Source organism: Saccostrea echinata, unplaced genomic scaffold, assembly GCF_033153115.1.
Source record: "Saccostrea echinata isolate AGI-Se365-2 ecotype Australia unplaced genomic scaffold, CSIRO_AGI_Sech_v1 ptg000029l, whole genome shotgun sequence".
Taxonomy (NCBI): Eukaryota; Metazoa; Mollusca; class Bivalvia; order Ostreida; family Ostreidae; genus Saccostrea; species Saccostrea echinata.
The window spans coordinates 10,676,610-10,697,649 of NW_026889778.1; the positions used below are offsets into that span (position 1 = coordinate 10,676,610).

The 21,040-nt window shown below is 38.0% G+C and overlaps 1 protein-coding gene and 4 long non-coding RNA genes across 5 annotated transcripts in view; 4 read left to right on the plus strand and 1 right to left on the minus strand.

Annotated features, from left to right (window-relative positions):
- Window positions 1–17,505, minus strand: part of LOC133195594 (uncharacterized) — a 74,316-nt gene extending 56,811 nt beyond the window's left edge. Inside the window, exon 1 of the mRNA XM_061331478.1 lies at window positions 17,458–17,505. The gene's annotated coding sequence lies outside the window, so the exon portion shown is untranslated. The remainder of the gene's footprint in view (window positions 1–17,457) is intronic.
- On the plus strand, window positions 834–2,870 carry LOC133194486 (uncharacterized). Its single transcript, XR_009722095.1, has 3 exons — window positions 834–1,135; window positions 1,979–2,373; window positions 2,754–2,870. It is a non-coding gene; the product is annotated as an uncharacterized LOC133194486 (long non-coding RNA).
- Window positions 4,834–6,870, plus strand: LOC133194488 (uncharacterized). Its single transcript, XR_009722096.1, has 3 exons — window positions 4,834–5,135; window positions 5,979–6,373; window positions 6,754–6,870. It is a non-coding gene; the product is annotated as an uncharacterized LOC133194488 (long non-coding RNA).
- LOC133194489 (uncharacterized) lies at window positions 8,834–10,870 on the plus strand. Its single transcript, XR_009722097.1, has 3 exons — window positions 8,834–9,135; window positions 9,979–10,373; window positions 10,754–10,870. It is a non-coding gene; the product is annotated as an uncharacterized LOC133194489 (long non-coding RNA).
- On the plus strand, window positions 12,834–14,870 carry LOC133194490 (uncharacterized). The gene is made up of 3 exons (XR_009722098.1): window positions 12,834–13,135; window positions 13,979–14,373; window positions 14,754–14,870. It is a non-coding gene; the product is annotated as an uncharacterized LOC133194490 (long non-coding RNA).
- Window positions 17,506–21,040: the final 3,535 nt, after the last annotated feature.

Sequence of the window (21,040 nt, forward strand, 5' to 3'; positions counted from 1 at the left end):
TGTTGAACTTTCTTTCACAGTGACTGATTTTTTGAATATTGATTATATAAATAAGTGACAGTGATTGGAATTTGTATGGAAGTCTATGGGAAAACATTTGGTGGTGTTTGTCCTATACAGAGGTGACAAGAACCAGTTTATGAGGTAAGTGTAAGAAAATAGTGCATTTTTAGCGCCATTTGTCATTTTGATTACAAAATGGATGCATTTTTTGATAATTTAAAAAAAAAGTTAAATCTTAAAAGTGAGCGGGGCCCCCAGGGGGGCACCTGTGTGTATTGGAGGGGTAGGATTTCCTCTTCTGGCTATGGGTTACAAACTGTTTACTGGCCAGAGGAGGGTAGAAAGGTTGAAAAGGCACACAGAGTTGCCCTTATGGCAGAATGGAAACTGACACGGAGTCAGTTTCCACGTGACAATGTCGAGTGCAGCCACTTATGTCACAATAAGCTTTGTGTGAACCCCCAGCACCTGGTAGTAGAGTCCCACTCTATCAACCAGGAGAGGATTCACTGCCAGTTGCAGGGGCTGTGCAGCAAGTCACACATGCCCTGGTGCATTTTATGTAATTATATTTTAATTACATGTAAATTTCATTTCATTTAGTTAGGGGTTTTGAATAGCTGTGCTCATTTTTTTTGCTTAACTTTTGAGATTTTTGGTCTTTAAATGACTTTGAAAACATCATATTCTTTCTGTAGTTTACTTCCTCCTGATGCTGTTCATAGAGTTTATACAGCTTTTTTCTTTTGATTACTCTAGTATTTCTATATTTTTTTGATTTCTGATATGTTTTTTGCCTTTCATAATTATTTTGAATATTTTTCAGAGATTGACTAACCCTCCCCCCTTCTGGGATGGGGGCACCCACACCAGCACACAAGATCTTTATGGATTCCCCCGGGCCATTATTTGTACTGTGAGCTGCACTGTGCGCCCGACCGTGAAAGTTGCGTGCAAAAGTGACATTCTTAGGCAGTGACCGCCTTAGACGCCTATTGAAGCTCTCCACTTTCTGTGTATTGGTATTAAGAATGGATTTGTCTAGCACTGACGGGGCAAGCCGCCTATTGACACAGGCCTGGAGAATCCTTGCATTGGCCCTGGAGTATGGAATTTTGAAGTTTCCATCAAGGTAAGCACTTTTAGCGAGCCAATTTTTCTTTCCACCCTTGCATACTAAGGAGTGTTTTTTGCATAAGGCATGTTCACCCATGTAGCAGCAAATTATGGCATCACTCACATAGGAGAGTTGCTTCTTAATTTTGCATGCATGACCTGTGCATTTTATTTGTGCCTGATTTATTTCACCAGTGCATCTGTCTGTAAAATCTATAGCAAAGTTATGTAGCAGTTTGATTCTTTCAGCTTTAGTATTTTTGGGCATAATTTTCTGTAAAGATTCATCTTTCTTGATGGCCTTTCTGACATTTTCAGCAAGATGCCGAGTGTCGACAAAATGTCGCGGTTCGTCCGATAGTTTGCCCTCGGCATACAAAGACTCTGCAGCCTTGAATATTGTACTGTCAGGGTCTGACGTAATGTCCTTGACATTTAAATCATTCTCGAGAAGGTCCTCTATGCCCTCTTTGGCCCAGGTGAATTCGTCACCAATGTTTTTGGTCATGGGTATATTTGCCCCACATGTCTGCTCAGTGCACACATGGCTTGGATTGTTCTTGAGGTGCTGTCGCTCAGGACATATTTTGTTTTTGGTCACTAAAGATATTATCTCGTGACTACTGGTCACATCTTCTGCAATTGAGAAGACGGTCTGTGTAGCAGGCTGGAAGGGGGTTTCCCCCACCCCGGAGTAGAGGGAGTTATTATACATCCCATCGCACTGAATTCCTATGTTGTTTGGGTTTGGGGCCCCCCGCAATTTATTAATATTAACTAATTTCTTACATCTTTTTTTCATATCACTCTTATTCAGGGTAACTACTTTTTGCATGACAGTGTTACTTGTCTTTTGTAGTGAAGACTCGGCTGGAGGTGGAGTGTTGGTGGCCATAAAAATTTTGCGCAGAGATGAACTGCCAATGGGGGTTTGACTTAGACCTACTTGTAGGCCATAGTTTATTGTTGCTGCTTTCCTTCCCCTGGAATTGGACTGCACTTCCACATAGAGCTTGTGCATTTCTGAAGTGTAAGGGCACCTGCTGCATTTCAGCCGTAGTCGAGTACCCAGGCCACGCCTCTCCTCAGAGTCCATGTCCCAGGTCAGGTTGCCGTCACATCCAGGGTTGGTCCTCCCATGTTCTTTGAAGGCTGTATTGAACAGCCCACTTGTCTTTTGAAGATGGAGCAGTCTGTGGGAGTCTGAATCACACCTACCGAAACCAGTTTTGTATCTGATCACTTCCTATCCAGGTAAGTTCATTTTCAGAAATTAGAGTTACTCCCCTTAGACTATACTTGTTTTCAGAATTGAGACAAAAGACTCATCACAGTCTGTAGAAACTGGTTTTGTAACTTTTTTCCTCAAATAAATGATCAATTTTAAAGAATGTTATGATAATTTAGAGAATTAATTAATTATGAGTTAATTAAGCTGATTAATTGGACATGATCTTAGGTATACCCCTTATTTCAGGCATATTGGCCTTATATGGGCCTATTCTAATAATTAGAAAATTTATTTACTAATTATAGAGGTTTAATTTCATTATTTATTAAATTTTAAAGAACTGTAGTTAATACCCCATGGATTCGGCCTGCATCAAAGCCTCAGGATTCTCTTTCTTTTTCAGGGGTCTTGGCCGCAGCAACCGGTGGCACCCAGGTCGCAGCATCATTTCCTGTTCCTCACTCACTGAGGGTGGATGTCTCACCAGTTCCAGGGTTTCCCGGTCTACTCTTGTGAATGGTGCAGGTGAGTTTTCTTCTTTGTTAAGTAATTTTCCCTTGTTGTGAGGCACATATTCGGGTTTAAAACCATAATTATTCCCTCTTTTGAATTTTCCCATCTTTGAAACCTGACTGAAAATTTTACTATGGATACTGTGTCTGAAGTGAAATTCACTTGTGATGTGCTTTTTCCATTGCTCTATCAGCATCATGTCAAGTTAAGGTGTTATCGTGCAATAATTTATTATCATGATAGGAATTAGCCAGCAACCCTCACTGCAAAATGTAGGTGTATTGAAGGGGGTAATGACAGTTTTACTGCTACAGAGAAACAACACTACTAGATCAGATTACCTCTCATCTCTTTTGATAACCTTCTCTTAATTGGCTGTCAGCTGCTTAGTGATTTTATTTTGAATTGTAAAATTAAATACATGTTAAAAACATTTTTTCTCAATAATTTGATTTTTTTTGGCTATTTTTTTTAAAACCGGGTACAATATACCCTGAATGTGAAAATTACATGTAATCCCTCAAATCCTCTTGAAAACATAAGAAATAACACTGTTAGTCAGTTAATTACATATTTTATTTCATAATCACTGTAAAAAGTCAATATGAAGTTCACTTTCAATACATCTTCATATCACAGTTGCATTCATTCTGTGTAGGGGGGTTACATTAAATAGATAGTCATAATTTACATGTTTTTACATGTAATTTCTTCAGGTTACATATTTTAAATGTACAATACACATGTTATCTAAAAATGTCAAATTGGCCACTTTTTCACTTTGTTATCCATTTGGTTATAGGAAAAACACCAGAATTGCCTAGGTACAGGGGGCTGCCATCTTGGACACCCAAAGTTGTGCGGAGAAGAAAAGCTGACAGGAGTCCTGATTGGTCATTAAGAGAAAATCTTTGTGGTGGAATTTGACAGTTAAATATAAGTGATAAAAATTATATGTGATATAACAGAATGTGTGAAAAGATATAGGACTTGTAAAGGAAGACTTGAGATGAGGGGTGATATTTTGCTGGACAGTTTCATTCAGTGCGGATCTATACCAGTTGTAAACAGGCCAAAATTTAAAGGAAAAACGCAACGGCACGATATATTTTTCGTGGTGGAATTTTGAAGAAGAGGTGTTGAACTTTCTTTCACAGTGACTGATTTTTTGAATATTGATTATATAAATAAGTGACAGTGATTGGAATTTGTATGGAAGTCTATGGGAAAACATTTGGTGGTGTTTGTCCTATACAGAGGTGACAAGAACCAGTTTATGAGGTAAGTGTAAGAAAATAGTGCATTTTTAGCGCCATTTGTCATTTTGATTACAAAATGGATGCATTTTTTGATAATTTAAAAAAAAAGTTAAATCTTAAAAGTGAGCGGGGCCCCCAGGGGGGCACCTGTGTGTATTGGAGGGGTAGGATTTCCTCTTCTGGCTATGGGTTACAAACTGTTTACTGGCCAGAGGAGGGTAGAAAGGTTGAAAAGGCACACAGAGTTGCCCTTATGGCAGAATGGAAACTGACACGGAGTCAGTTTCCACGTGACAATGTCGAGTGCAGCCACTTATGTCACAATAAGCTTTGTGTGAACCCCCAGCACCTGGTAGTAGAGTCCCACTCTATCAACCAGGAGAGGATTCACTGCCAGTTGCAGGGGCTGTGCAGCAAGTCACACATGCCCTGGTGCATTTTATGTAATTATATTTTAATTACATGTAAATTTCATTTCATTTAGTTAGGGGTTTTGAATAGCTGTGCTCATTTTTTTTGCTTAACTTTTGAGATTTTTGGTCTTTAAATGACTTTGAAAACATCATATTCTTTCTGTAGTTTACTTCCTCCTGATGCTGTTCATAGAGTTTATACAGCTTTTTTCTTTTGATTACTCTAGTATTTCTATATTTTTTTGATTTCTGATATGTTTTTTGCCTTTCATAATTATTTTGAATATTTTTCAGAGATTGACTAACCCTCCCCCCTTCTGGGATGGGGGCACCCACACCAGCACACAAGATCTTTATGGATTCCCCCGGGCCATTATTTGTACTGTGAGCTGCACTGTGCGCCCGACCGTGAAAGTTGCGTGCAAAAGTGACATTCTTAGGCAGTGACCGCCTTAGACGCCTATTGAAGCTCTCCACTTTCTGTGTATTGGTATTAAGAATGGATTTGTCTAGCACTGACGGGGCAAGCCGCCTATTGACACAGGCCTGGAGAATCCTTGCATTGGCCCTGGAGTATGGAATTTTGAAGTTTCCATCAAGGTAAGCACTTTTAGCGAGCCAATTTTTCTTTCCACCCTTGCATACTAAGGAGTGTTTTTTGCATAAGGCATGTTCACCCATGTAGCAGCAAATTATGGCATCACTCACATAGGAGAGTTGCTTCTTAATTTTGCATGCATGACCTGTGCATTTTATTTGTGCCTGATTTATTTCACCAGTGCATCTGTCTGTAAAATCTATAGCAAAGTTATGTAGCAGTTTGATTCTTTCAGCTTTAGTATTTTTGGGCATAATTTTCTGTAAAGATTCATCTTTCTTGATGGCCTTTCTGACATTTTCAGCAAGATGCCGAGTGTCGACAAAATGTCGCGGTTCGTCCGATAGTTTGCCCTCGGCATACAAAGACTCTGCAGCCTTGAATATTGTACTGTCAGGGTCTGACGTAATGTCCTTGACATTTAAATCATTCTCGAGAAGGTCCTCTATGCCCTCTTTGGCCCAGGTGAATTCGTCACCAATGTTTTTGGTCATGGGTATATTTGCCCCACATGTCTGCTCAGTGCACACATGGCTTGGATTGTTCTTGAGGTGCTGTCGCTCAGGACATATTTTGTTTTTGGTCACTAAAGATATTATCTCGTGACTACTGGTCACATCTTCTGCAATTGAGAAGACGGTCTGTGTAGCAGGCTGGAAGGGGGTTTCCCCCACCCCGGAGTAGAGGGAGTTATTATACATCCCATCGCACTGAATTCCTATGTTGTTTGGGTTTGGGGCCCCCCGCAATTTATTAATATTAACTAATTTCTTACATCTTTTTTTCATATCACTCTTATTCAGGGTAACTACTTTTTGCATGACAGTGTTACTTGTCTTTTGTAGTGAAGACTCGGCTGGAGGTGGAGTGTTGGTGGCCATAAAAATTTTGCGCAGAGATGAACTGCCAATGGGGGTTTGACTTAGACCTACTTGTAGGCCATAGTTTATTGTTGCTGCTTTCCTTCCCCTGGAATTGGACTGCACTTCCACATAGAGCTTGTGCATTTCTGAAGTGTAAGGGCACCTGCTGCATTTCAGCCGTAGTCGAGTACCCAGGCCACGCCTCTCCTCAGAGTCCATGTCCCAGGTCAGGTTGCCGTCACATCCAGGGTTGGTCCTCCCATGTTCTTTGAAGGCTGTATTGAACAGCCCACTTGTCTTTTGAAGATGGAGCAGTCTGTGGGAGTCTGAATCACACCTACCGAAACCAGTTTTGTATCTGATCACTTCCTATCCAGGTAAGTTCATTTTCAGAAATTAGAGTTACTCCCCTTAGACTATACTTGTTTTCAGAATTGAGACAAAAGACTCATCACAGTCTGTAGAAACTGGTTTTGTAACTTTTTTCCTCAAATAAATGATCAATTTTAAAGAATGTTATGATAATTTAGAGAATTAATTAATTATGAGTTAATTAAGCTGATTAATTGGACATGATCTTAGGTATACCCCTTATTTCAGGCATATTGGCCTTATATGGGCCTATTCTAATAATTAGAAAATTTATTTACTAATTATAGAGGTTTAATTTCATTATTTATTAAATTTTAAAGAACTGTAGTTAATACCCCATGGATTCGGCCTGCATCAAAGCCTCAGGATTCTCTTTCTTTTTCAGGGGTCTTGGCCGCAGCAACCGGTGGCACCCAGGTCGCAGCATCATTTCCTGTTCCTCACTCACTGAGGGTGGATGTCTCACCAGTTCCAGGGTTTCCCGGTCTACTCTTGTGAATGGTGCAGGTGAGTTTTCTTCTTTGTTAAGTAATTTTCCCTTGTTGTGAGGCACATATTCGGGTTTAAAACCATAATTATTCCCTCTTTTGAATTTTCCCATCTTTGAAACCTGACTGAAAATTTTACTATGGATACTGTGTCTGAAGTGAAATTCACTTGTGATGTGCTTTTTCCATTGCTCTATCAGCATCATGTCAAGTTAAGGTGTTATCGTGCAATAATTTATTATCATGATAGGAATTAGCCAGCAACCCTCACTGCAAAATGTAGGTGTATTGAAGGGGGTAATGACAGTTTTACTGCTACAGAGAAACAACACTACTAGATCAGATTACCTCTCATCTCTTTTGATAACCTTCTCTTAATTGGCTGTCAGCTGCTTAGTGATTTTATTTTGAATTGTAAAATTAAATACATGTTAAAAACATTTTTTCTCAATAATTTGATTTTTTTTGGCTATTTTTTTTAAAACCGGGTACAATATACCCTGAATGTGAAAATTACATGTAATCCCTCAAATCCTCTTGAAAACATAAGAAATAACACTGTTAGTCAGTTAATTACATATTTTATTTCATAATCACTGTAAAAAGTCAATATGAAGTTCACTTTCAATACATCTTCATATCACAGTTGCATTCATTCTGTGTAGGGGGGTTACATTAAATAGATAGTCATAATTTACATGTTTTTACATGTAATTTCTTCAGGTTACATATTTTAAATGTACAATACACATGTTATCTAAAAATGTCAAATTGGCCACTTTTTCACTTTGTTATCCATTTGGTTATAGGAAAAACACCAGAATTGCCTAGGTACAGGGGGCTGCCATCTTGGACACCCAAAGTTGTGCGGAGAAGAAAAGCTGACAGGAGTCCTGATTGGTCATTAAGAGAAAATCTTTGTGGTGGAATTTGACAGTTAAATATAAGTGATAAAAATTATATGTGATATAACAGAATGTGTGAAAAGATATAGGACTTGTAAAGGAAGACTTGAGATGAGGGGTGATATTTTGCTGGACAGTTTCATTCAGTGCGGATCTATACCAGTTGTAAACAGGCCAAAATTTAAAGGAAAAACGCAACGGCACGATATATTTTTCGTGGTGGAATTTTGAAGAAGAGGTGTTGAACTTTCTTTCACAGTGACTGATTTTTTGAATATTGATTATATAAATAAGTGACAGTGATTGGAATTTGTATGGAAGTCTATGGGAAAACATTTGGTGGTGTTTGTCCTATACAGAGGTGACAAGAACCAGTTTATGAGGTAAGTGTAAGAAAATAGTGCATTTTTAGCGCCATTTGTCATTTTGATTACAAAATGGATGCATTTTTTGATAATTTAAAAAAAAAGTTAAATCTTAAAAGTGAGCGGGGCCCCCAGGGGGGCACCTGTGTGTATTGGAGGGGTAGGATTTCCTCTTCTGGCTATGGGTTACAAACTGTTTACTGGCCAGAGGAGGGTAGAAAGGTTGAAAAGGCACACAGAGTTGCCCTTATGGCAGAATGGAAACTGACACGGAGTCAGTTTCCACGTGACAATGTCGAGTGCAGCCACTTATGTCACAATAAGCTTTGTGTGAACCCCCAGCACCTGGTAGTAGAGTCCCACTCTATCAACCAGGAGAGGATTCACTGCCAGTTGCAGGGGCTGTGCAGCAAGTCACACATGCCCTGGTGCATTTTATGTAATTATATTTTAATTACATGTAAATTTCATTTCATTTAGTTAGGGGTTTTGAATAGCTGTGCTCATTTTTTTTGCTTAACTTTTGAGATTTTTGGTCTTTAAATGACTTTGAAAACATCATATTCTTTCTGTAGTTTACTTCCTCCTGATGCTGTTCATAGAGTTTATACAGCTTTTTTCTTTTGATTACTCTAGTATTTCTATATTTTTTTGATTTCTGATATGTTTTTTGCCTTTCATAATTATTTTGAATATTTTTCAGAGATTGACTAACCCTCCCCCCTTCTGGGATGGGGGCACCCACACCAGCACACAAGATCTTTATGGATTCCCCCGGGCCATTATTTGTACTGTGAGCTGCACTGTGCGCCCGACCGTGAAAGTTGCGTGCAAAAGTGACATTCTTAGGCAGTGACCGCCTTAGACGCCTATTGAAGCTCTCCACTTTCTGTGTATTGGTATTAAGAATGGATTTGTCTAGCACTGACGGGGCAAGCCGCCTATTGACACAGGCCTGGAGAATCCTTGCATTGGCCCTGGAGTATGGAATTTTGAAGTTTCCATCAAGGTAAGCACTTTTAGCGAGCCAATTTTTCTTTCCACCCTTGCATACTAAGGAGTGTTTTTTGCATAAGGCATGTTCACCCATGTAGCAGCAAATTATGGCATCACTCACATAGGAGAGTTGCTTCTTAATTTTGCATGCATGACCTGTGCATTTTATTTGTGCCTGATTTATTTCACCAGTGCATCTGTCTGTAAAATCTATAGCAAAGTTATGTAGCAGTTTGATTCTTTCAGCTTTAGTATTTTTGGGCATAATTTTCTGTAAAGATTCATCTTTCTTGATGGCCTTTCTGACATTTTCAGCAAGATGCCGAGTGTCGACAAAATGTCGCGGTTCGTCCGATAGTTTGCCCTCGGCATACAAAGACTCTGCAGCCTTGAATATTGTACTGTCAGGGTCTGACGTAATGTCCTTGACATTTAAATCATTCTCGAGAAGGTCCTCTATGCCCTCTTTGGCCCAGGTGAATTCGTCACCAATGTTTTTGGTCATGGGTATATTTGCCCCACATGTCTGCTCAGTGCACACATGGCTTGGATTGTTCTTGAGGTGCTGTCGCTCAGGACATATTTTGTTTTTGGTCACTAAAGATATTATCTCGTGACTACTGGTCACATCTTCTGCAATTGAGAAGACGGTCTGTGTAGCAGGCTGGAAGGGGGTTTCCCCCACCCCGGAGTAGAGGGAGTTATTATACATCCCATCGCACTGAATTCCTATGTTGTTTGGGTTTGGGGCCCCCCGCAATTTATTAATATTAACTAATTTCTTACATCTTTTTTTCATATCACTCTTATTCAGGGTAACTACTTTTTGCATGACAGTGTTACTTGTCTTTTGTAGTGAAGACTCGGCTGGAGGTGGAGTGTTGGTGGCCATAAAAATTTTGCGCAGAGATGAACTGCCAATGGGGGTTTGACTTAGACCTACTTGTAGGCCATAGTTTATTGTTGCTGCTTTCCTTCCCCTGGAATTGGACTGCACTTCCACATAGAGCTTGTGCATTTCTGAAGTGTAAGGGCACCTGCTGCATTTCAGCCGTAGTCGAGTACCCAGGCCACGCCTCTCCTCAGAGTCCATGTCCCAGGTCAGGTTGCCGTCACATCCAGGGTTGGTCCTCCCATGTTCTTTGAAGGCTGTATTGAACAGCCCACTTGTCTTTTGAAGATGGAGCAGTCTGTGGGAGTCTGAATCACACCTACCGAAACCAGTTTTGTATCTGATCACTTCCTATCCAGGTAAGTTCATTTTCAGAAATTAGAGTTACTCCCCTTAGACTATACTTGTTTTCAGAATTGAGACAAAAGACTCATCACAGTCTGTAGAAACTGGTTTTGTAACTTTTTTCCTCAAATAAATGATCAATTTTAAAGAATGTTATGATAATTTAGAGAATTAATTAATTATGAGTTAATTAAGCTGATTAATTGGACATGATCTTAGGTATACCCCTTATTTCAGGCATATTGGCCTTATATGGGCCTATTCTAATAATTAGAAAATTTATTTACTAATTATAGAGGTTTAATTTCATTATTTATTAAATTTTAAAGAACTGTAGTTAATACCCCATGGATTCGGCCTGCATCAAAGCCTCAGGATTCTCTTTCTTTTTCAGGGGTCTTGGCCGCAGCAACCGGTGGCACCCAGGTCGCAGCATCATTTCCTGTTCCTCACTCACTGAGGGTGGATGTCTCACCAGTTCCAGGGTTTCCCGGTCTACTCTTGTGAATGGTGCAGGTGAGTTTTCTTCTTTGTTAAGTAATTTTCCCTTGTTGTGAGGCACATATTCGGGTTTAAAACCATAATTATTCCCTCTTTTGAATTTTCCCATCTTTGAAACCTGACTGAAAATTTTACTATGGATACTGTGTCTGAAGTGAAATTCACTTGTGATGTGCTTTTTCCATTGCTCTATCAGCATCATGTCAAGTTAAGGTGTTATCGTGCAATAATTTATTATCATGATAGGAATTAGCCAGCAACCCTCACTGCAAAATGTAGGTGTATTGAAGGGGGTAATGACAGTTTTACTGCTACAGAGAAACAACACTACTAGATCAGATTACCTCTCATCTCTTTTGATAACCTTCTCTTAATTGGCTGTCAGCTGCTTAGTGATTTTATTTTGAATTGTAAAATTAAATACATGTTAAAAACATTTTTTCTCAATAATTTGATTTTTTTTGGCTATTTTTTTTAAAACCGGGTACAATATACCCTGAATGTGAAAATTACATGTAATCCCTCAAATCCTCTTGAAAACATAAGAAATAACACTGTTAGTCAGTTAATTACATATTTTATTTCATAATCACTGTAAAAAGTCAATATGAAGTTCACTTTCAATACATCTTCATATCACAGTTGCATTCATTCTGTGTAGGGGGGTTACATTAAATAGATAGTCATAATTTACATGTTTTTACATGTAATTTCTTCAGGTTACATATTTTAAATGTACAATACACATGTTATCTAAAAATGTCAAATTGGCCACTTTTTCACTTTGTTATCCATTTGGTTATAGGAAAAACACCAGAATTGCCTAGGTACAGGGGGCTGCCATCTTGGACACCCAAAGTTGTGCGGAGAAGAAAAGCTGACAGGAGTCCTGATTGGTCATTAAGAGAAAATCTTTGTGGTGGAATTTGACAGTTAAATATAAGTGATAAAAATTATATGTGATATAACAGAATGTGTGAAAAGATATAGGACTTGTAAAGGAAGACTTGAGATGAGGGGTGATATTTTGCTGGACAGTTTCATTCAGTGCGGATCTATACCAGTTGTAAACAGGCCAAAATTTAAAGGAAAAACGCAACGGCACGATATATTTTTCGTGGTGGAATTTTGAAGAAGAGGTGTTGAACTTTCTTTCACAGTGACTGATTTTTTGAATATTGATTATATAAATAAGTGACAGTGATTGGAATTTGTATGGAAGTCTATGGGAAAACATTTGGTGGTGTTTGTCCTATACAGAGGTGACAAGAACCAGTTTATGAGGTAAGTGTAAGAAAATAGTGCATTTTTAGCGCCATTTGTCATTTTGATTACAAAATGGATGCATTTTTTGATAATTTAAAAAAAAAGTTAAATCTTAAAAGTGAGCGGGGCCCCCAGGGGGGCACCTGTGTGTATTGGAGGGGTAGGATTTCCTCTTCTGGCTATGGGTTACAAACTGTTTACTGGCCAGAGGAGGGTAGAAAGGTTGAAAAGGCACACAGAGTTGCCCTTATGGCAGAATGGAAACTGACACGGAGTCAGTTTCCACGTGACAATGTCGAGTGCAGCCACTTATGTCACAATAAGCTTTGTGTGAACCCCCAGCACCTGGTAGTAGAGTCCCACTCTATCAACCAGGAGAGGATTCACTGCCAGTTGCAGGGGCTGTGCAGCAAGTCACACATGCCCTGGTGCATTTTATGTAATTATATTTTAATTACATGTAAATTTCATTTCATTTAGTTAGGGGTTTTGAATAGCTGTGCTCATTTTTTTTGCTTAACTTTTGAGATTTTTGGTCTTTAAATGACTTTGAAAACATCATATTCTTTCTGTAGTTTACTTCCTCCTGATGCTGTTCATAGAGTTTATACAGCTTTTTTCTTTTGATTACTCTAGTATTTCTATATTTTTTTGATTTCTGATATGTTTTTTGCCTTTCATAATTATTTTGAATATTTTTCAGAGATTGACTAACCCTCCCCCCTTCTGGGATGGGGGCACCCACACCAGCACACAAGATCTTTATGGATTCCCCCGGGCCATTATTTGTACTGTGAGCTGCACTGTGCGCCCGACCGTGAAAGTTGCGTGCAAAAGTGACATTCTTAGGCAGTGACCGCCTTAGACGCCTATTGAAGCTCTCCACTTTCTGTGTATTGGTATTAAGAATGGATTTGTCTAGCACTGACGGGGCAAGCCGCCTATTGACACAGGCCTGGAGAATCCTTGCATTGGCCCTGGAGTATGGAATTTTGAAGTTTCCATCAAGGTAAGCACTTTTAGCGAGCCAATTTTTCTTTCCACCCTTGCATACTAAGGAGTGTTTTTTGCATAAGGCATGTTCACCCATGTAGCAGCAAATTATGGCATCACTCACATAGGAGAGTTGCTTCTTAATTTTGCATGCATGACCTGTGCATTTTATTTGTGCCTGATTTATTTCACCAGTGCATCTGTCTGTAAAATCTATAGCAAAGTTATGTAGCAGTTTGATTCTTTCAGCTTTAGTATTTTTGGGCATAATTTTCTGTAAAGATTCATCTTTCTTGATGGCCTTTCTGACATTTTCAGCAAGATGCCGAGTGTCGACAAAATGTCGCGGTTCGTCCGATAGTTTGCCCTCGGCATACAAAGACTCTGCAGCCTTGAATATTGTACTGTCAGGGTCTGACGTAATGTCCTTGACATTTAAATCATTCTCGAGAAGGTCCTCTATGCCCTCTTTGGCCCAGGTGAATTCGTCACCAATGTTTTTGGTCATGGGTATATTTGCCCCACATGTCTGCTCAGTGCACACATGGCTTGGATTGTTCTTGAGGTGCTGTCGCTCAGGACATATTTTGTTTTTGGTCACTAAAGATATTATCTCGTGACTACTGGTCACATCTTCTGCAATTGAGAAGACGGTCTGTGTAGCAGGCTGGAAGGGGGTTTCCCCCACCCCGGAGTAGAGGGAGTTATTATACATCCCATCGCACTGAATTCCTATGTTGTTTGGGTTTGGGGCCCCCCGCAATTTATTAATATTAACTAATTTCTTACATCTTTTTTTCATATCACTCTTATTCAGGGTAACTACTTTTTGCATGACAGTGTTACTTGTCTTTTGTAGTGAAGACTCGGCTGGAGGTGGAGTGTTGGTGGCCATAAAAATTTTGCGCAGAGATGAACTGCCAATGGGGGTTTGACTTAGACCTACTTGTAGGCCATAGTTTATTGTTGCTGCTTTCCTTCCCCTGGAATTGGACTGCACTTCCACATAGAGCTTGTGCATTTCTGAAGTGTAAGGGCACCTGCTGCATTTCAGCCGTAGTCGAGTACCCAGGCCACGCCTCTCCTCAGAGTCCATGTCCCAGGTCAGGTTGCCGTCACATCCAGGGTTGGTCCTCCCATGTTCTTTGAAGGCTGTATTGAACAGCCCACTTGTCTTTTGAAGATGGAGCAGTCTGTGGGAGTCTGAATCACACCTACCGAAACCAGTTTTGTATCTGATCACTTCCTATCCAGGTAAGTTCATTTTCAGAAATTAGAGTTACTCCCCTTAGACTATACTTGTTTTCAGAATTGAGACAAAAGACTCATCACAGTCTGTAGAAACTGGTTTTGTAACTTTTTTCCTCAAATAAATGATCAATTTTAAAGAATGTTATGATAATTTAGAGAATTAATTAATTATGAGTTAATTAAGCTGATTAATTGGACATGATCTTAGGTATACCCCTTATTTCAGGCATATTGGCCTTATATGGGCCTATTCTAATAATTAGAAAATTTATTTACTAATTATAGAGGTTTAATTTCATTATTTATTAAATTTTAAAGAACTGTAGTTAATACCCCATGGATTCGGCCTGCATCAAAGCCTCAGGATTCTCTTTCTTTTTCAGGGGTCTTGGCCGCAGCAACCGGTGGCACCCAGGTCGCAGCATCATTTCCTGTTCCTCACTCACTGAGGGTGGATGTCTCACCAGTTCCAGGGTTTCCCGGTCTACTCTTGTGAATGGTGCAGGTGAGTTTTCTTCTTTGTTAAGTAATTTTCCCTTGTTGTGAGGCACATATTCGGGTTTAAAACCATAATTATTCCCTCTTTTGAATTTTCCCATCTTTGAAACCTGACTGAAAATTTTACTATGGATACTGTGTCTGAAGTGAAATTCACTTGTGATGTGCTTTTTCCATTGCTCTATCAGCATCATGTCAAGTTAAGGTGTTATCGTGCAATAATTTATTATCATGATAGGAATTAGCCAGCAACCCTCACTGCAAAATGTAGGTGTATTGAAGGGGGTAATGACAGTTTTACTGCTACAGAGAAACAACACTACTAGATCAGATTACCTCTCATCTCTTTTGATAACCTTCTCTTAATTGGCTGTCAGCTGCTTAGTGATTTTATTTTGAATTGTAAAATTAAATACATGTTAAAAACATTTTTTCTCAATAATTTGATTTTTTTTGGCTATTTTTTTTAAAACCGGGTACAATATACCCTGAATGTGAAAATTACATGTAATCCCTCAAATCCTCTTGAAAACATAAGAAATAACACTGTTAGTCAGTTAATTACATATTTTATTTCATAATCACTGTAAAAAGTCAATATGAAGTTCACTTTCAATACATCTTCATATCACAGTTGCATTCATTCTGTGTAGGGGGGTTACATTAAATAGATAGTCATAATTTACATGTTTTTACATGTAATTTCTTCAGGTTACATATTTTAAATGTACAATACACATGTTATCTAAAAATGTCAAATTGGCCACTTTTTCACTTTGTTATCCATTTGGTTATAGGAAAAACACCAGAATTGCCTAGGTACAGGGGGCTGCCATCTTGGACACCCAAAGTTGTGCGGAGAAGAAAAGCTGACAGGAGTCCTGATTGGTCATTAAGAGAAAATCTTTGTGGTGGAATTTGACAGTTAAATATAAGTGATAAAAATTATATGTGATATAACAGAATGTGTGAAAAGATATAGGACTTGTAAAGGAAGACTTGAGATGAGGGGTGATATTTTGCTGGACAGTTTCATTCAGTGCGGATCTATACCAGTTGTAAACAGGCCAAAATTTAAAGGAAAAACGCAACGGCACGATATATTTTTCGTGGTGGAATTTTGAAGAAGAGGTGTTGAACTTTCTTTCACAGTGACTGATTTTTTGAATATTGATTATATAAATAAGTGACAGTGATTGGAATTTGTATGGAAGTCTATGGGAAAACATTTGGTGGTGTTTGTCCTATAAGCTAGTTAGAGAGAAAGAGAGTTGAGCAAGCATGAATTTATAATTTGTTACTATGTCAGTTCTGTTGTCGTTTGTTTATTATGTTTGATAGAGTTCTGAGAGATGAAAGTGAGCATTAGGTTGATTTGTGTGAGAAACTGGAGAGTAAGAGATTTGGTATGGCCATGCCCTGAGAACATGTGATAACAAGAGTAGAGAATGAGTTTGGAAGTCAATGAGAGTGGATGTATCTTATAATTGTGAACTTTGTGTATTACTATAAATATATTGCGTGTGTTGTAAATATGTAAATAAACTATGTAAATAAAAACAATCGTAATTATTAATCAGTGCCAGTGACAGGGAGGACCCCCGTCACATGAGCGTACAAAAATAGTTATTTAATTTTTATGCTGTAACCTTGAAAATATGTATACATATTGATTTGCATAATATATAAATGTATGTTTGAAAGATGGCGAATAGAGAAAACATGCACGCGCACTAGTGCTATCCGTGCCTTACTTCTGTATTTTGGTTTAAATTCAATATTAATTTGATCCGCCACATGTAATTATAGTCTCTAAACCAAATAAAATACGATCTGCGCATGCTTAGTACTTAGCGGAGAGGTCTTTGTCTTAGGCCTAGTCTTACGCCGCTTTCTGAAACGCGATTTAGGCCCGTCTAAATTTTGGCGTAACTTCCTTAGTCGGACTAACTTAGGCTGAAATCTACGACTTTTTGAGAAACGAGCCCCAGAGGCCTGAAGTTGTAAAGACTGAAAAGTGAAGTTCTGCATATGTCGAGGGTATACGAATTCACCTACAACCAGGCCCCTCGCTTTGAAAGGAGCTGCAGTTAAATTGAAATATACGCATTGTAGGTCACGTACCAGATCGATAACATTTTGTAATGTAGTTCATCTTTCAAAGCTTAATTAGAAAATCTTCTATCTTCATTAAGAGTATCTGCGAATGACTCCATATGACCGCGTTCTCAGTAGTTCATTAGGCCTATCCATAAATTAAAAAAAAATGAATATAGGAAATCCCCTGTGATATAAATTTAGAATTTTCGCCGTTAACTGTAAATAAAGACCATGATGAACTGTATATAAACAGTTAAAATATACTTTCTTAGAAACTCAAAGAGTACAAATGTATAATTTACTGTGCACACGTCTAGATACAGAACAACCCTCAAAATAGCTGTATTTTATTGTTGTAAACACCTTGGCCGACAAGGTCGATCAAGCGTTTCGGCGGAAACTTTAAACTCTGCTAGTTATTGTCTCCTAAATAGAAATCAACTCAATGAAATCTAAAATCAATTCTAAAATAATTATAATACAACGTACCTTTGAGTTTGCATTCCATATTACCCCGAAACTTACATGGCTTGCGATCGTGCGAAGCTCAGAATTTTGAATTGTGGCTTATCGTGCGCATTGCAATGCATAGAATAGGTTTAAATAATGTGGATTGGAATGAGACGAAAAAAAAAATACTGGATGGAAATTCAGAAAGAAACTTAACTAATACCCCCCAATATATATATATATATATATATATATATATATATATATATATATATATATATATATATATTGGTATTATACATTTTCATATAAATGAAAACCCAAGCACCTAGATACTACATGTACCATTCTCTCTCCTAAAAGCATCGCATGTTAAATTAAACTTAGTTACATGTACTTAAATTGTTAATACATGTATATGTACAAGTAATGCATGACGAAGTTTTTTTTTCAAACCACAGTATGATCGAGTAAAAAGATTCCCAATCCCCTTGATTTAATTTTCTTACATCCTTCCATTAATCGAATTTTTTTTTAATTTTAAAATTAAAGAGTTGTTAACTATCATTCACATACTAGATGTACCTTATTGATATTATATAGATTACAATTATATTTTTTTATTCTAAATAAAACGAGTTTGATATATTTCTTTTTATTGAAGTGAAACGTTAGGTTAAAATAACTCATGATGGATCGATCAATGACACACTCTATTCCACTCCACTAGCGCTCATATCTATCCTACTCCACATAGTGTTGCCCTTCGTCAAAACAGTAGTTACGTAATATGCGCACTATAATAAGAAAATCTCTAGCGTTTCTCTTCAGAATGTATCCCGGCTGACGGTTTCATGTTGGTGTGCCCCAGCTGAAAACCCTCTCCCCCGATCAAACCTGTCATACCAATTCATGTATATAGGCTCATGAGGCTTATGACGAATTTTAAGGCTAGGGGAAGTGACCAAGTGAAATTCAGCAGCTTATTCTAAGCCATCTTCGCTAGCAAAGGGTTTCCGATCCGAAATCTACTCTGTAGATTTCGGATCGGAAACCCTTGGCTAGCGAAGATGATTCTAAGCTACATCATGTACATTGTATTATATAGAGTTCACTGGAATCCACGGGAAAACTCATATGTACATAGACCATATAAACTCTAATATTGTATGTCTACTAGAGCATATTAGAGGCGTTCGGCCGGGGAGAGAGAGAGAGAGAAACAGGGGCGGATCCAGGGATTTTTTCCGGTAGGAGGTACGTGTTCCATACCCACAAAAAATATCCATCTGAAAATTTTATTGACAAGAAAGAAATTAAAATAATAAAAACTTGACCAAACCTGAAAAATCTTTTTATGATGGTGATGGTGTCTTTGTGGGGGGGGGGCACTTTTCTTTTTTCAGGTACATAACTCTTCTTCCCATTTTAAAAATGGTCCGTGTTTCGAATTGGGTCCGAGGAAGTAATTTTTCGTTAATTATACATAGAAATTTAATAACTTTGAAAATCCCAGCGCCCCCCCCCCTATATACCCCCACCTTCTAGATTCGCCCATGGGGAAAGTGACTGCTCGGGAGAGTTAGGATATAAGTCTGATAACAGTATGGAGAATGGAATTTACAGAGAGAATTTCTGAAAAATTTTAGGGAAAGATCATTAAGAGCTAGAGTTTGGAAACTGTATGGAGAAAGTTCATCAAGAAAGTCTACAATATGGAGAAAGAGAGCGGTAACAGTAGGGGGAATGCTTAGTGAGATCCATGTGTCTGGATTGGAGGATCTAAGGGATTTTGATTTGAAAAAAATTGACCTACATGTACTATTTGTAACATATTTTTGTGCAGATAAATGTAATTCATATTTAAAAGGGAATTTTATTATGGTATATACTGTTAGATAATACAATTCCTATTTTAAAAGAAGCTGAGAATAGTTGTGTATAATACTGGTATATATATTTAATATGCATATAGTTACAATTCAGAGGAATGTCGAATAGCCTTTCCTCTTTAGTCTGTAAGAAAAATCTATTTCCTTATATACCAAAAAAAAAAAAAAAAAAAAAAAAAAAAAAAAAAAAAAAGAGGCCCAAGGGCCATAACGGTCACCTGAGTATAATACAACAATTTAAAGGATCCATAGAGTATAAAATGAACTGAAAGGTAAAGCTTTGTTGTCCAAAAGCAAGAAAAATAGGGTTATCAGGATCAACAAAATAATTAGTCTAGTGTTCATTAACAGTTCATAAATTAGGATCTGATCTGCTCCCTATTTATCGCTAACACCATACAGTATATTAACAAACTATCAGTGCTTCTGTACTAATTTAATTCCTTGTTGAAATCTCTTACATTGGACTATCTTGGTCTTTGATGAGCATTGAATAAGACAAGTTATTTTTGTCTCATTTTTATTTATCTATTACTTACAAGTCTACCTGATCATAAAAACTACGAAAGTACTTTTTGTATTATACGATAAAAAATCTTGCATAATTCTCTTATTCTATTAACCTTTCAAGTACATTATTTACAGTAACTAATTATCAAAAGTAAATGGCAAAGGGGAATAACTCCTCTCAGTAGAATACAAATTAATAGAGCCCTGGCCAGGACCAGAACGCTTGACAAAATGGTCCAGATGTTCAAAAATCTTTATTAAAACTTTTACTCTTTTTGCCTCTGATATGCCCAGGTGCAGAGAAGATTTTCAGAGAAATAATGCATTTTTTTTAATACAGATTCACTATATTATCAATAGAGCCCCCCCCCCCCCCCCGTCCCCACAGAGAAACACCAGAGCCTCTCACCCTGGGACCATGTAAGTAATCACTTTGTTTATCTGATTTACACTAAGGAGCAGACAGGATTATTTAACAGAATTAATGCATTTTCACTATATAAGCAATAGAGCCCCGCCCTAACACCAGAACCCTGACCCTGGGGCCATGAAATTCACAATTTTAGAAGAGGCACTCTTGCTCATTATAACTATGTACTTACTTAGTTTATTAGTTTATTTAATACCCAGGGGCAGAGAAGAAGATTTTCAAAGAATTAATGCATTTTCACTATATAATCAATAGAGCCCCGCCCTAACGCCAGAACCCCTGACCCTGGGGCCATCAATTTCACAATTTTGGAAGAGACTCTCTTGCGTATCATAACTATATACTTGGTTAGTTTATTTAATACCCAGGAACAGAGAAGAAGATTTTAAAAGAATAATTGCATTTTCACTATATAATCAATAGAGCCCCCCCCCCTTTTTCACCAGAACTCCTGACCCTGGGGCCATGAAATTCACAATTTTGGAAGAGGCACTCTTGCTCATCATAACTATGTACTTAGTTACTTTATTTAATACCCAGGTGCAGAGAGGAAGATTTTCAAAGAATTAATGCATTTTCACTATATAATCAATAGAGCCCCGCCCTAACACCAGAACTCTGACCCTGGGGCCATCAATTTCACAATTTTGGAAGAGGCACTTTTGCTCATCATAATTATATACTTTGTTAGTTTATTTAATCCCCAGGAACAGAGAAGAAGATTTTCAAAGAATTAATGCATTTTCACTATATAGTCAATAGAGCCCCCCCCCCCTTTTCACCAGAACCC